This window comes from Diabrotica virgifera, chromosome 8 (assembly GCF_917563875.1).
Source record: "Diabrotica virgifera virgifera chromosome 8, PGI_DIABVI_V3a".
Classification (NCBI taxonomy): domain Eukaryota; kingdom Metazoa; phylum Arthropoda; class Insecta; order Coleoptera; family Chrysomelidae; genus Diabrotica; species Diabrotica virgifera.
Window position 1 is genome coordinate 31,995,841 of NC_065450.1, and position 14,955 is coordinate 32,010,795.

General features: G+C 36.3%; 1 protein-coding gene across 3 annotated transcripts in view; it reads left to right on the forward strand.

The window, feature by feature from the left end:
• The window catches only part of LOC126890455 (zinc finger protein 227-like), a 108,190-nt gene that overhangs the window by 34,382 nt on the left and 58,853 nt on the right, over positions 1-14,955 (forward strand). The window lies entirely within an intron of this gene.

The window sequence follows — 14,955 nt, forward strand, 5'->3', positions numbered from 1 at the left end:
GGATATTGTTGTTGTGTTCTAAGAAAGCCTTTAGTTTTTCTTCTCCGTGGGTCCAGATGATAAAAGTGTCATCCACGTATCTAAGCCACAGTTTGGGTTTGTATTCAGCTGTTTCTATTGCCCGCTGTTCTATTTCCTTCATAAACAAGTTCGCTATTACTGACAGTGGGGAACCCATCGGTGCTCCCTCAACTTGTTTATATCTTTGTTCCTTATAGATGAAATAAGTGTTATTTAAGCATCGGTGCTCCCTCAACTTGTTTATATCTTTGTTCCTTATAGATGAAATAAGTGTTATTTAAGCAGTGTTTGGTTAGGTTTAGTGTATCCGGTGATATTGGATACTTTTTGCTTATGATGTCCAGCGATTCATCTATAGGAACATTCGTGAAAAGTGAGACTACATCGAAGCTGACTAGCAAATGTCCCGGCTCAAGAGTCACACCTTTTATACGCTCGATGAAGTGGCTCGCGTTCTTGACGTAAGAATCCGCTTCTTCCGCGTATGGTTGCAGCTGTTGGGCCAGAAATTTCGCCAACGGTTGTAAGGGAGATCCGATGGAGCTCACAATTGGTCGCAGTGGTAATCCTGCCTTGTGTACCTTGGGTAGGCCGTAAAATTTTGGGCATCTTGATGACTTCTCTCTAGGTATGAGATGGACCTGTTGTTCTTTATTGATATTTGAGGCTTTGATCTTGGCTTTTGTTATTTTCTCTAGATAGGTTGTCGGGTCTGACGAGATGCTTTGATATGTTGTATCATTTAAGATGTCGTTTATTTTTGTTTCTAGTCTTGAATATTCATCACTACCGTAGCATTGCCTTTGTCAGCTGGAAGCACGATGATTTCTTTGTTGTTCTTCAAATTATGTAAGGCTTCTTTCTCTTCCCGTGTTAAATTTTTTTTTGGTGGTTTAGCTGTTCTTAATATTTTTGATACGTCTTGGCGTATAATCTCGGCTGTTTCTGCTGGGAGATTAGTAATTGTAGTCTCTACCTCAGTAATGATGTTTTCTACGGGAATGTATGTAGGTGCAACAGCAAAATTGAAACCTTTTGCAAGAACACTATTCGTGGCTTCATCCAGTGTCAGATTTGAAAAGTTATATACTAAATTGTTTGTTTCTATTTGTGGATTTTCTTTCTTTTTTGGCCGCTGTTATAGTAACAAATTTTCAAACTTTTTAATTTGTTTGGTCTTAGTGAGATCAGCATCTGTTTCTGCTCGAAAGTTTGTCAGCTGTTCAAAGAAATTCCATAATGTTGGATGGATTGTGTTACTTAGTTTAAGATGCAGCTGTAATGATTCTGCATTCATTTTGTCGATGTCTCGTCTGGTATCATGAATGGCCTCTCTAATAAGCGCCAGGCTTGCTCTTCTTAAGATGTTTTTAGTTTTATAGTTGTTTTTGTGAAAAGTGAGCTTCATACAAGTCGGTATAATGTATTCGTCACGGCAGCGTTCTAAAAACGTCAGGTTGCATAACAACGTCCTTCGTTTCGATCGTAGTTTTTCGTATCTTCTGATGTCTGGTAGAATTTCCTCCCCGTAGAGGTTAATTATGTTACACTTGAAGTTTCCGCGGGAGCTATATGTGTTTTCTGTTGTTTTCCGGGTTTGACTCCGCGTTGAATAATTTTGGTTTTGAGAAAAACCATTATTTTGACGACGTTTCGGCAAGATCTCACTTGCCATTGTCAAGTCAGGTGGTTCCGCTTCTCGCTGCTGCTTGAAGTAAACTGAATTCTTACTCACGATACCGTCACTTATGTAGTTGATCCTGATGCTGCTGCTTGCCCTGCGCGAACTCGGGCTCTTGTTATTGGTCCGGTGTAGGTTGCAGTCGTCGGAGGGATGTTACGCGTGGATGTTGCGGCCTGATTTATTTTGGTCTTTTTCTTCAGTACCGTTTTCCATGTTGTAGGAAGCCGTTGCGCATCATCTCTTTGGTTTAAGCCGTTGGGATTTCTTTCAATTTCTATCGATTCTCTGATTTCCCGTTTTCTTTTTACTTCGATGTTAGCTAACATCGTTGTTTGGTTCAGGTTTATTGTGTGTCCTGTATTTGCGACATGTTGAGCCAGGGATGACGTGGTTTCTCCCCGTTCGATAGCATTTCGGTGTTCTTCTCGTCTTACCTGGATTCTTCGGTTGGTCTGTCCAATGTACGACTTTCCACAATCCCCACACGGAATCTCGTATACACCTTGACTTTCTAACGATATTTTGGTTTTTGGTGTTGGTAAAATAGTTGAGATCTTTCTGTCCGTATTAAATATCGTTTCTATGTTGTGTTTTCTCAGCACTCTCCCCTATTTTCTCTGTAGTATCCTTCACATATGGCAGAATGGTTTTGCCGATCGGTTTATCGTCTTCTGTAGGGTCCTTATCTCTTCTTCGAGCATTTTGAGCTTTTTCGATGTTGTATGTTGAGAAGCCGTTTTTTCTTGACGCTGTTTTCACGTTATGCATTTCTTTATCTTGATGTTCTTGGTCTGTCAGTCTTTCGGATCTTGTAATCAAGGTTTTGATGACTGAATGCAATTGTGCAGGATGGTGGTGTGAAGCAGCATTTAGATATCTGTCGGTATGTGTCGGTTTCCGATACACTGTATGGCCTATGTGTTCGTTTTGTTTCTTTATTATTAACACATCTAAGAATGGAATTTGATCGTTTTCTTCCAGTTCCATGGTAAACTGAATTTTATGGTGGATATTGTTGATGTGTTCTAGGAAAGCCTTTAGTTTTTCTTCTCCGTGGGTCCAGATGATAAAAGTGTCATCCACGTATCTAAGCCACAGTTTGGGTTTGTATTCAGCTGTTTCTATTGCCCGCTGTTCTATTTCCTTCATAAACAAGTTCGCTATTACTGACAGTGGGGAACCCATCGGTGCTCCCTCAACTTGTTTATATCTTTGTTCCTTATAGATGAAATAAGTGTTATTTAAGCAGTGTTATTTAAGCATCGGTGCTCCCTCAACTTGTTTATATCTTTGTTCCTTATAGATGAAATAAGTGTTATTTAAGCAGTGTTTGGTTAGGTTTAGTGTATCCGGTGATATTGGATACTTTTTGCTTATGATGTCCAGTGATTCATCTATAGGAACATTCGTGAAAAGTGAGACTACATCGAAGCTGACTAGCAAATGTCCCGGCTCAAGAGTCACACCTTTTATACGCTCGATGAAGTGGCTCGCGTTCTTGACGTAAGAATCCACTTCTTCCGCGTATGGTTGCAGCTGTTGGGCCAGAAATTTCGCCAACGGTTGTAAGGGAGATCCGATGGAGCTCACAATTGGTCGCAGTGGTAATCCTGCCTTGTGTACCTTGGGTAGGCCGTACAATTTTGGGCATCTTGATGACTTCTCTCTAGGTATGAGATGGATCTGTTGTTCTTTATTGATATTTGAGGCTTTGATCTTGGCTTTTGTTATTTTCTCTAGATAGGTTGTCGGGTCTGACGAGATGCTTTGATATGTTGTATCATTTAAGATGTCGTTTATTTTTGTTTCGTAGTCTTGAATATTCATCACTACCGTAGCATTGCCTTTGTCAGCTAGAAGCACGATGATTTCTTTGTTGTTCTTCAAATTATGTAAGGCTTCTTTCTCTTCCCGTGTTAAATTTCTTTTTGGTGGTTTAGCTGTTCTTAATATTTTTGATACGTCTTGGCGTATGATCTCGGCTGTTTCTGCTGGGAGATTAGTAATTGTAGTCTCTACCTCAGTAATGATGTTTTCTACGGGAAAGTATGTAGGTGCAACAGCAAAATTGAAACCTTTTGCAAGAACACTATTCGTGGCTTCATCCAGTGTCAGATTTGAAAAGTTATATACTAAATTGTTTGTTTCTATTTGTGGATTTTCTTTCTTTTTTGGCCGCTGTTGTAGTAACAAATTTTCAAACTTTTTAATTTGTTTGGTCTTAGTGAGATCAGCATCTGTTTCTGCTCGAAAGTTTGTCAGTTGTTCAAAGAAATTCCATAATGTTGGATGGATTGTGTTACTTAGTTTAAGATGCAGCTGTAATGATTCTGCATTCATTTTGTCGATGTCTCGTCTGGTATTTTGTTGGGTCAGGTGTAGCAGATCTTCGTTTCTGATGGTGTTTGGCCAGAAAATACGCACAATTCTTCGTAGACATTTGTTAACAAAGACCTGCAATTTGTCTGTAAGGGATTTTGTCACTTTCCAGGTTTCACATCCATAGAGTAGAACAGATATAACATTTGACTGGAATATTCAGATCTTTGTCCTTGTAGTATATTCCCCAGACCTCCAAACAGGGTTAAGCATGCTGAATGCTTGTTGAGCTTTTCGTATCCTCATACGAATATCGTTTTCTGTACCTCCGCTTTCTGTTATGACACTTCCAAGATACGTGAAGTTTTCCACATTTTACAATCTGCATGTTGTCAATATTAAATAACGTGTTGTTCCTTGCGTTTATTCTCATGGATTTGGTTTTACTAATATTGATTTTTAAACCTATTTTATTGGCCTCAGTGGATAGTGTTTCCAATTGGTCGGCCACATCCTGGAACCTTTGTCCTAACAGGCAGATATCGTCGGCGTATTGAAGATCACTTAGGCGTGTGGTTAACGTCCATCGTATCCCTTTTGTGTCGAAGTCTAGTTTGGAGAGAACATAGTCTAGAGCTATGTTAAACAGAAACGGAGAAAGCACACATCCCTGTCTGACTCCAGTAAGTACGTCAAATTCGTCACTGTTGATCCCATTGTGTGTCACGCTGCACGTCGCCTCAGTGTACAGTGACTTTATAATCGAAATTATTTTATGTTGAATGTTTCTTAGCTCTCAAATTTTCCATTTAGCAGCATGAGATAGGCTGTCAAAGGCACGTTCGAAATCAACAAAAACCATGTATAGAGGTGTGTTCCATTCAACCGATTGTTCCATTATTACCCTCACAGTATTAATGTGATCTATGCAGGAAGATTCTGGTCTAAAACCTGCTTGATTTGCTCGAAATTCAACCTTGTTTGTTAATCTTTTATGTACGATGGTCGTAAAAATTTTATTTATGACGGTAAGCAAGGTTATTCCTCTCCAATTTTTGCACAGTGTGAGGTTGCCCTTTTTTGGAAGCTTAATAATGTTACCTTTTTTCCAGCCCGCTGGAATGCGGTTTGTTTCCCACACCTCTCGGACTATAGGGAGCAAAAGTTCAGCGGTTAGATGCGGGTCAGTTTTAAGTAGTTCGGCAGCAATGTTATCGATTCCCGGGGACCTGTTATTTCTCAGAGATTTGATAGCTGTTATTATCTCCGTTTTGGAAGGGGACTCGCAAGATATATGCAAGTCTATATTCTGAGGGTGTTCAACAATTTCATCTGCGTTATCCCCGGGCGTGCCTAGTATCTCCTGAAAGTGCTATTTCCATCTCTCTACTTGGTCATCCGTTGTAGTAAGTAATTCGCCTGTCTTGGATCTTACAATGTTCGAACAGTTAGGCTCATTTTTTGTTAATCGTCTAGTAATTTGGTACAGCTCTCTAGTCCTGTTGTGTTGTGCAGCTGTTTCTGCTTGTTTCGCCAGTTCTTCAGCCCACCTTCTTTTGTCTCTTCTTGCATTTCTTATAACTGCTTTATTTAGTGTTGTATATTCTTGTTGTCGGTTCGTTCTTTCTTCTACTGTTCTTGCTTGCAAGATATCTTTTTTTCGTTGTGTACATGGTACATGTGTTTTTAGTTTATTGTCTATATTTTCTCTGGCTATATTTTATTGTTATTTTGCATAAGCAATAGATCCGTCTTTGTAATTTTGTTTATTGGATAAATTCCTTAAAATGTCAAATTGGAATGTAAGTTTATTTTTGTAAAATAAATATATTAATACCTACCAAGCATTGTAGAAATAAACAATTTTCATGTGCCTACACCTTCCAAAAGTAGTAAGAATTTTAATAATCGTTATTACGATTAATAAATTAATAGATTATTATTTAATAATCCAATAATAACGTTATTACTTAAAAGTTGGTTTTCAAAACAACTCTATAATTAATAATCTATAGAAATAACCTCAAAAAACAGAAAACAAATTTTAAGCAAAGGCTTAAACCAACTCCCGCGCGAACTTAAAATTATTTGGTTTAAGCCTAGGCTTAAGCCTCAAATTAAAGTGGAAATACAGGCATCTAAGCTTAAGCAAAGGCTTAAACCAACTCCCGCGCGAGCTTAAAATTATTTGGTTTAAGCCTAGGCTTAAGCCTCAAATTAAAGTGGAAATACAGGCATCTAAGCTTAAGCAAAGGCTTACAGTAAGCTTTGGCTTAAGTGAGGTTGGAAATACCGGCCCTTAGATCGGTTCAACAGATTTTAAGAAAATAATTTTGCAATCAAACTTTTGCAAAAAAAAATAGTATATTGTACAACAAGAGAGAAAAAAGACATATTTCTCACGAGCGCAGAAATTTGTTGGCACGAGCCGAGGAACGAGGCGAGTGTCGCAAATCAAGCGAGAGAGAAATATGTCATTTTCTCTCGTGTTGTACACTGTACTTTTTCTATGGATGCGTTTTTTCAAGAGTTAAAACTTCAAAATTAAATAATTTAGGTGCTTTTAGGTATATTATATGCATAAATTGAAATAAAATACATACAGGGAGTTTGGTAAAGAATGGGCCATAGCTTAACCTCAGGTTCCTGAGGTTAAAATAGGCCGATTTAAGCTAACTTACCTTAGTACAAAGTTTATAATAACCGAGATACAGGGTGTCAAAGTTAAACTTTTTTTTTATTTATTATTGAATATTTTCTGACAGCTATGAGATAACAACATGAAATTTGGTATGTGGAGGTTTTTTGGGTCGAGAAAACTAAATTCCCTACCAAGGATTATGTATTGCCCAGAGGGCGCCACATACGCCTTTCACCACTCATTTATTACGTTCAATTTTTTTTATCCCTCACTCTGTATAATTTTGACATTAAAATTTTTATTCTACTATTAGTTTTACTTAAAAAAAGTATACTTCTTTCATCTCCCTAAACTCAACCGTTTTCGAGATAAACGCATTTTAAATCTGCGATACACCATCATTTTTAGCATAATATCATTGTAGTTACACCCGAAAAATAACTTAAAACCATAAAATTATCCAAAAATGTATCGCAAATTTCTTCAATTGGAATTTTGCGATGCAATGACATAAATTTGAGAACTGGCACAATTATTATGGTTTTAAGTTATTTTTCGGGTGGAACTACAATGATATTATGCTAAAAATGATGGTGTATCGCAGATTTAAAATGCGTTTATCTCGAAAACGGTTGAGTTTAGGGAGATGAAAAAAGTATACCTTTTTTAAGTAAAACTAATAGGAGAATAAAAATTTTAATGTCAAAATTATACAGATTGAGGGATAAAAAAATTTAACGTAATAAATGAGTGCTGAAAGGCGTATGTGGCGCCCTCTGGGCAATACATCATTTTTGGTAGGGAATTTAGTTTTCACGACCCAAAAAACCCCCACATACCAAATTTCATGTTGTTATCTCATACCTATCAGGAAATATTCAATAATACATAAAAAAAAACAGTTTAACTTGTATCTCGGTTATTATAAACTTTGTAGTAAGGCAAGTTAGCTTAAATCGGCCTATTCTAACCTCAGGAACCTGAGGTTAAGCTATGGCCCATTCTTTATCAAACACCCTTTATATACACATAAGTATGTAATATTCTTAATATTTATATACTTTCTTTATTTAACATTACAATTCACAGTTGAACATTCTTATAAAAGGTAATTTTTGATAAGTTTTGACAAGTGTCAACACATTTTGTTTGACAAAAATAATTGTGTTTGTATTGTGCATATTACCATGGAAAAGGCGATCATATGTATGTAAACCGGTGGTGAACCCGTGAGAATAGTATATTACATACCTAGCGGGAAAGTACTCTATTTCAGCCGAGCGGCAAGGTAGTTTACCGAGGTGCGAAGCACCGAGGTAAACTACAGACGCGAGGCTAGAATGAGTTCCCGCGAGGTTTGTATACTATTTTACTCACAATCGGTTAGTAGTTTATGGATTTCTAATACTCACAATCTACCAATAATAATTTCATTTCAAATATCTGTATCCATTCTCATTACGTGATAAGATGAATTATTTTAAGTAACCTGTGAGATCGTTGCTAGGTAACAAAACAAGTTTGTTGAATCTGACATTTAGGCGATACACGACGCCATTAATTGTACAGCCGGTTCCAAAAAAAACTGATACGACTCTTAAAGCGTATTTTGTAGAAAATTGAGCAGTGTACTTTCTTCTTCCTATTCTTTTTGTTTTTGGTCTCGCTGCAAGGCAATTACCAGCACGATTTATAGGCGATCTTGATGTAGTCTGGCTCTAAGCCATATCAAAATCACTGACTATGTTCTTGTAAAAAGCTTTTGATGAGGTGTGATATAATGAATATGAGTTTAATTATATTTAATTGATTATATTTTGAAGGATAAATGCTTATTATTTACATACTGTCACTGTTACTGCCAAATCTTAAAATTGGTCAAATAACTTCAACCTCAAAAAATGGCCGTTTGTTTGTTTATTTTATTATTTGTCTGTCATAATAAATATAATATAATGTCAGACCAATCATACACTGCTCAAAATGATCAAATCTTACTAAGAGTCGTATCAGTTTTTTTAGGAACCAGCTGTACATATAATCAAATTGTGTTTATTTTACAAAAATGTCTGATAGTGAATTTGAATGTACGCCACCCTAACTGCGGGAATAATTTAACCGTTAATAGTAATCATAATTCCAATGTAACTATTAATATTTATAATTCCAAATAGTTTTCTTTTTGTTATTGTTGTTGTTTCTTAATTAAATAAATGTTGAGTGGATTCTATTCTTTCTAAACCATCTTTTAATCAAAAATGACATTGACATTTGCAGGTAGCAAAGTGACAGATGCTAGCCGGGAAAGTACTTTCCCGGCTAGCTGGGAAAGTAAAGTAAGTAATAAGTCGCTTCCTGATTACTTCAAAGGTTAGAAATCCATAAATTACTAACCGATTGTGAGTAAAAAATATTTCTCACTGCAATGGCCGACTTTTCTCACTGCCTGAGAAATTGTTTGTTTTGAATGTATATAAGTAGTGAGAGAAGTTGCACATTGTTTAGCATCCATAGAAAAATGCAATTTTTAAAAATTTTGCAGGACTGAATATAAAGCAGATAGCAAGTTGAATTTTTTTTACATATAAAAGAACACTGTACTATTCATTTCCAATTTGCAAAATTAAAATCGGTTTATTTATTTATTTATTTAGCTTTAGCGTATGGCTCAATACATGGAATAAATACAATAATAATTGTAAAAAACGTACATAAGTACACAATTCAAAAATACAAACATAAGCTTATATAAAAACGAACATAGACAAAATACATATAAAATATAAGATAATACATACAGATAAGGTTATATCTTTAAGTCAAGTTGAGCTATCCATTCAAGGCCTGCAGGCGTAGTTTTGAAAAAGTCTTTTGGGTTCCCTCGGTATGCCCTCAATTCACATGTCTCCACTATGTGTTGGATGGTTTCATCTGGAGCACCACAGTCGCAGCTGGACGTAGGCTGTTTTCCCCATTTATGTAGGTTGTGTGCGCATACTGCATGTCCCGTTCTAATTCGGTTTAGGCTCTTTCATATGTTTCGTGGCTGGTCGAAGCCATCAGGCTGTTGGACTGGGTCAATAAGCTTGGATACTTCAGGTGGGGCTTCCTCAGTCCACAGCGTGCGCCATCTGGAGGTAACATTGAAATCATCTGCTGTTAGCTGTTGGGCTGTTCTTATGAGTGGTTTTCTGGATGGGAGTCGGTTTGCTGCTAAACTCGGGATGTCTTCATGGATTGGTAGTTGCAAGTTGCTATTTACTTTCGAATACTCCGTTATCAAGGCCTTTTGTCTTCGTAGAATAGGCGGAGGTATATGGCTAAGTATGGGAAGCCAATATAGTGGAGTAGTCTTGATGCCGCCGCTAGTCATTCTCATTGCTATATTAAGCTGCGTATCAACTATCTTCACATGACGACTATTTAGTTAGACCGGTGCACAGTACTCTGCCACAGAGTAGACCAAACTTAGCACAGATGTTCGTAGTGTGTCCGCAGATGCGCCCCAGTTGGGTATATTGCTGATTTTTCGCAATTATTGCTATTTTACAACAAAACAAGGGTGACAATTTTTAAAATTTTTAACCAATTCTATCTTGTAGGATATTTAATTACATTACATTATCCTCTTCGTTCCCACTGGAACATAGGGCATCTACTGTCATTCTCCATTTTTGCCGATCTTGTGCTTTTTCTCTAACTTCTTTCCAGGTTAGGCCGACGTTTTCTGCTTCCTTAATAATTGTTTTCTTCCATGTATCTATCGGCCTCCCCCGCTTCCGTTTTCCTGGAGGTTGGAATTCCAATGCTTGTTTTGTTATGTCTGTGTCTGGTTTCCGCAGAGTATGGCCCACCCATTTCTATCTTCTCTTTCTTATTTCTTTATGTATTGGTTCTTGCTTCGTTTTTTTCCATAAGTCTGAGTTTGTAATTCTGTTGGGCCAAAATATTCTTAGAATTTTTCGTAAGCATTTATTGATGAAGGATTGAATCTTTCCAGTGTTGTGTTTTGTTATTCTCCATGTTTGTGATCCGTATAATATGTCTTTACATTGCTATTGAAAATTTTTACTTTGGTGTCCAGTTTTATTTCATTAGATTTCCATATATTATTTAACATATAATATGCTGTCTGTGCTTTGCCAATTCGTGTCTGGATATCCTCCTCTGCTCCTCCTGTCGTGTTCAGTATACTTCCTAGGTAATTAACTCTTTCCACTGATTTCAGCTCTTGGTTTTCTATGTGTTTGCTCTCGGTGTGTTAATCTTCATTAATTCAGTTTTATTCATGTTTATCTCCATACCCACTTTTTTACCTTCTTTGGCTAATTTCTCACTTTTTTTTCTGCATGCTCTGTCTCTTTGCTGAAAGTAGGCATACATCATCTGCGTATTCAAGATCTAATTGTTCAAAGGTATTCCAGTCTATCCCAGTTTTACCGTTGCTGCTTTTTCTCATAAGCCAGTCCATGACAATAATAAACAAAGTAGGAGACAGTATACAACCCTGCTTTACACCGCTGTTAATGTGGATTGGTTCTGTTAAATTCCCGTCGTATATTACTTTTGCTGTGGTGTTTTCATAAAACAACTTCACTATTCTTAAGAATTTGTCCGGTATCCCATAACTCTCTACTATTTCCCACAATTTTTCTCTATATAGGATATCAAACGCCTTTCTAAAGTCAATGAAGTTTAGATATAGTTTACTTTGCCATTCCACTGACTGCTCGATGATTATTCTGAGCGTGCAGATCTAGTCTATACATGACTTATTTGCTCGGAAGCCAGCTTGATTTGATCTTAATTTTTGGTCTATTTTATTTTTTATTCTTTTAAGCATGATACGGGTCATTATTTTGCTCGCAACACATAAGAGGGTTATAGGTCTCCAGTTCTGGCACTTTGAGGTGTCACCTTTTTCGGGATAGTGATTATAATGCTTTCTGTCCATTCTTTGGGAATTTTCTCTCGACTCCATATATTTTCAAATAGTTTATACAGTAAATGTATCATTTTTTCAGTGTTTACTTTAAACAGCTCACCTACAGTATCATCTGGACCTGCTGCCTTTCCCTTTTTGAGTTGTTTTATACTCTGTTATTTCCTCTCGGCTGAAGTTGGAGACATCAATATCTAACGGTTCCGGGTTTTCTTCCTTCTCAATATTTTCTAATGAATTCACATTGTGGTTAAACAAGTCAGTGAAATATTCCATCCATCGTCTTGCTATATCTTTTTCTGCTGTTAGTATTTGATTATCTTTATCTCTAATATGTGTGTTATGTGGCCATTTCCTGGCGAGTTTCTTTGTGTTTTCATAAAGTTTCCTCATATCATTAGTTGCTGCAGCTTGTTTGGGTTCTATTGCTAAATTATCGTAGTATGTTCTTTTGTCTTTTCTTGAATGGTTTATTGTTCCTGAGTTTTTTGCCAAGGACGTATTCGGCTGTATCTTTGATAGCTGTTTTTAAGTTTGTCCAGAATTCTTCGATATTTTCGTTAACTACTTCTTTTCTTCCTATATTGTTGTCGAATTCATCCTGGTATCTTTTTCTTGTTTCTTCATTGTCAAGCCATTGCGTGTTGTATCTGATCCTATTGTTATCCTTGTGCTTCTTTTTGGCAGTTAGTCTGATTTTCAGTTTTGCTCGTACTAGTGTGTGGTCTGTTGATGCATCTGCTCCCCTCTGCGATCTTACATCTAATAATGAGCTTCTCCATCTTTTTGCTATACAAATATGATCTATCTGATTTAGTGTCTTTCCGTCAGGGGATGTCCATTAGGGTGGAACGAAAAAGGTCAAAAAAATAAAAAAAAAGAAAAATTCTTGTGGCTATCGTTTAAAAGTTTTGTCAGGTGATGAAAACAATTGGCGCGAGAGCATTTTGAAATAAAAAAATATCTTGAGGTTTCATATTGGATTTGAAAAATGAAAAAACAAAATAAATTATTTTTGTCGAAAAAATCAATATGGCTCTGATCAAATTTCAATGATTGTGTTTTACCAACTAAGTGTGACATTCTAAATTGCTTTCTCTTTATTCGTAACGAACTTACGTTGACAAATAATAATAAAGATCCATCTATCGCCGACGTCTTGAATGCCGTTGCAACGAAAGTAAAACAAATATGAATAAAAGCTTCTATTCCAACATTATCGCATAAGTTCATTCAAGATATGATTAAAAATATTTATACAGAGTATCAAAATCTTAAGCGATAGGGGCACAAAATCTCAGCAAGCACCTGATTCATAAATAGAAAAGATTTGCCAGTTTCGAAAGGAGTGTAAAAAGTTATTGAATATTGCGGCTTGCAAGTGCAACATGACTAGAACTCTGTGTGTGTACTTGTGATAAAATCAAGAAAGTACCACAAAATGAGCGAATTTTTCTTCAAGATCAACGATCCTGTCAAAAAACCGCAATTGGACCAGTGGATATTGCAGCATCTGCAGCAATAAGGAAGAAAATTGAAAGAACCATGAAGGCAAAGGCAAGTCCTCAGAAATATAATACTGACGAAATTGTTTTTAAAGCATGTACCGTTGATTCCTCTAATCCTTCCATAAGTAGCAACTTGTCTGACAAATTATTGTTCTGATGCAGATGATCATGAAGAAGAATTCGTTGCTCTTTTGTCAACAGTTACAGTCCAAACATCTACGTCACAAATACTGCGGCACTTCACTTAAATGGCTAGTATGCTTATTTCATTGCAATGAGCTACCTTTACGTCATTTAATTCAACAGTTAGATTGACGCACCAGTGGACCACTTGGTTTTTCAGGATAAATAGGGAAACTTCTGGAATGCTGTGAAGAGAAGGCTGTTGTCGATTTTGTCGCAATAGAGAACAACATAGCAGTATTCTTAGAAACAACAGACCTTAGTACCGATCAGAAGTACTTGTACCAAATCAGTCAGGCAGTTGCTGCGGGAAAATGTCCTAATGATTTGAGCCTTAAAAAACCTGTGACAATATCACACGCAAGGTGGCTGACAGTTGATAATCGGTTGCTTCGATTGTATGTTGGAACTGTGTATGCACCAGTTTGGTTTTATATAAAACTGTATCCTAGCTGTTCTGATGGTTCAAAACATTTATGGCGAATGATCCATTATTCACGATTTCTACCAGTTGACCAAAGAAAAATTCTCGATGCCGTTATCCATTAAATTTTAGTGCTTCAATTTATGACTTAATTTCTATTTCTGGATTCAAAGTTACGGCTCCTCATTTGCTAAAACATATTTCAAATGAAGATGTAAGAGATATTATTGATTCTGGGAATTACAACAACATAGAGGTCTTAAACTGCCCTTGTCATACAAAATCCGTGGAAAGAACTGTTAAGTTAATAACTGAAGCATCAGCTGCTGTTTATCGACCAGAATCAAGGGATGGCTTTATTCGTTCAAGGTTGCAGTCTAGAATAGAAACATTATGCCGTTTTTTAACATAAAATCAGACTACCAATCTTAAAATGTATATTGTATCATAAAAAAATTATTATTTAGATTCAAAGAACTGATAAAAAATAAATTTTTAAAATTCAATTTTTTTTGTTATTCCCAAAAATTTAAATTTAATATGGAACCTGAAGATAGGGTCCAATATATAAAAGATTTCTTACAGTTTTATTATACATCAAAACACAACTTTTTCGCACTAGCCTCATAAAAAATAATGACTTCGAATTTTTCGTTCCACCCTAATGTCCATGTTGTTTTATGTATTCTCTTATGGGAGAAAAGGCTTCCTCCTATAACAAACCCGTTCGGGGCACAGAAATCTATTAATAATTCTCCATTTTCATTTCTTGTACCTATGCCATCTGTGCCCATTACTGTTTCTCTATCTTTATTTGCTTCACCAATTTTAGCGTTCCAGTCTCCCATAAATATGAAGATGTCTCTCTTATGTTTGTTCAGTAATTTGTCATATTGTGATTGTAGTTGTTCATAGAAAAGTTGGTAGTTCTTCCTTGGTGGTAGGGCATAAACATTTATTATAGTTGTGTTCTGAAATCTTGTATTGAATCTTGCGTAGATTATTCTATCTGATATTCCTTCCCATTCTAGTAACGCGTCAGTAGCTTCTCTATCTAGCATAAATCCTACACCACTCTCATAGTTTGATTCGTTTTCTTCTTTGCCAGAGTACAAAATCGTTTCTAGTTTAATTTATATTTACCTTTTTCCTTCCATCTTATTTCACTTAGCCCTAGGATCTGGATTTTGTATCTCTTAACTTCACTTGCTATTTGCAATGCTTTTGTTATAT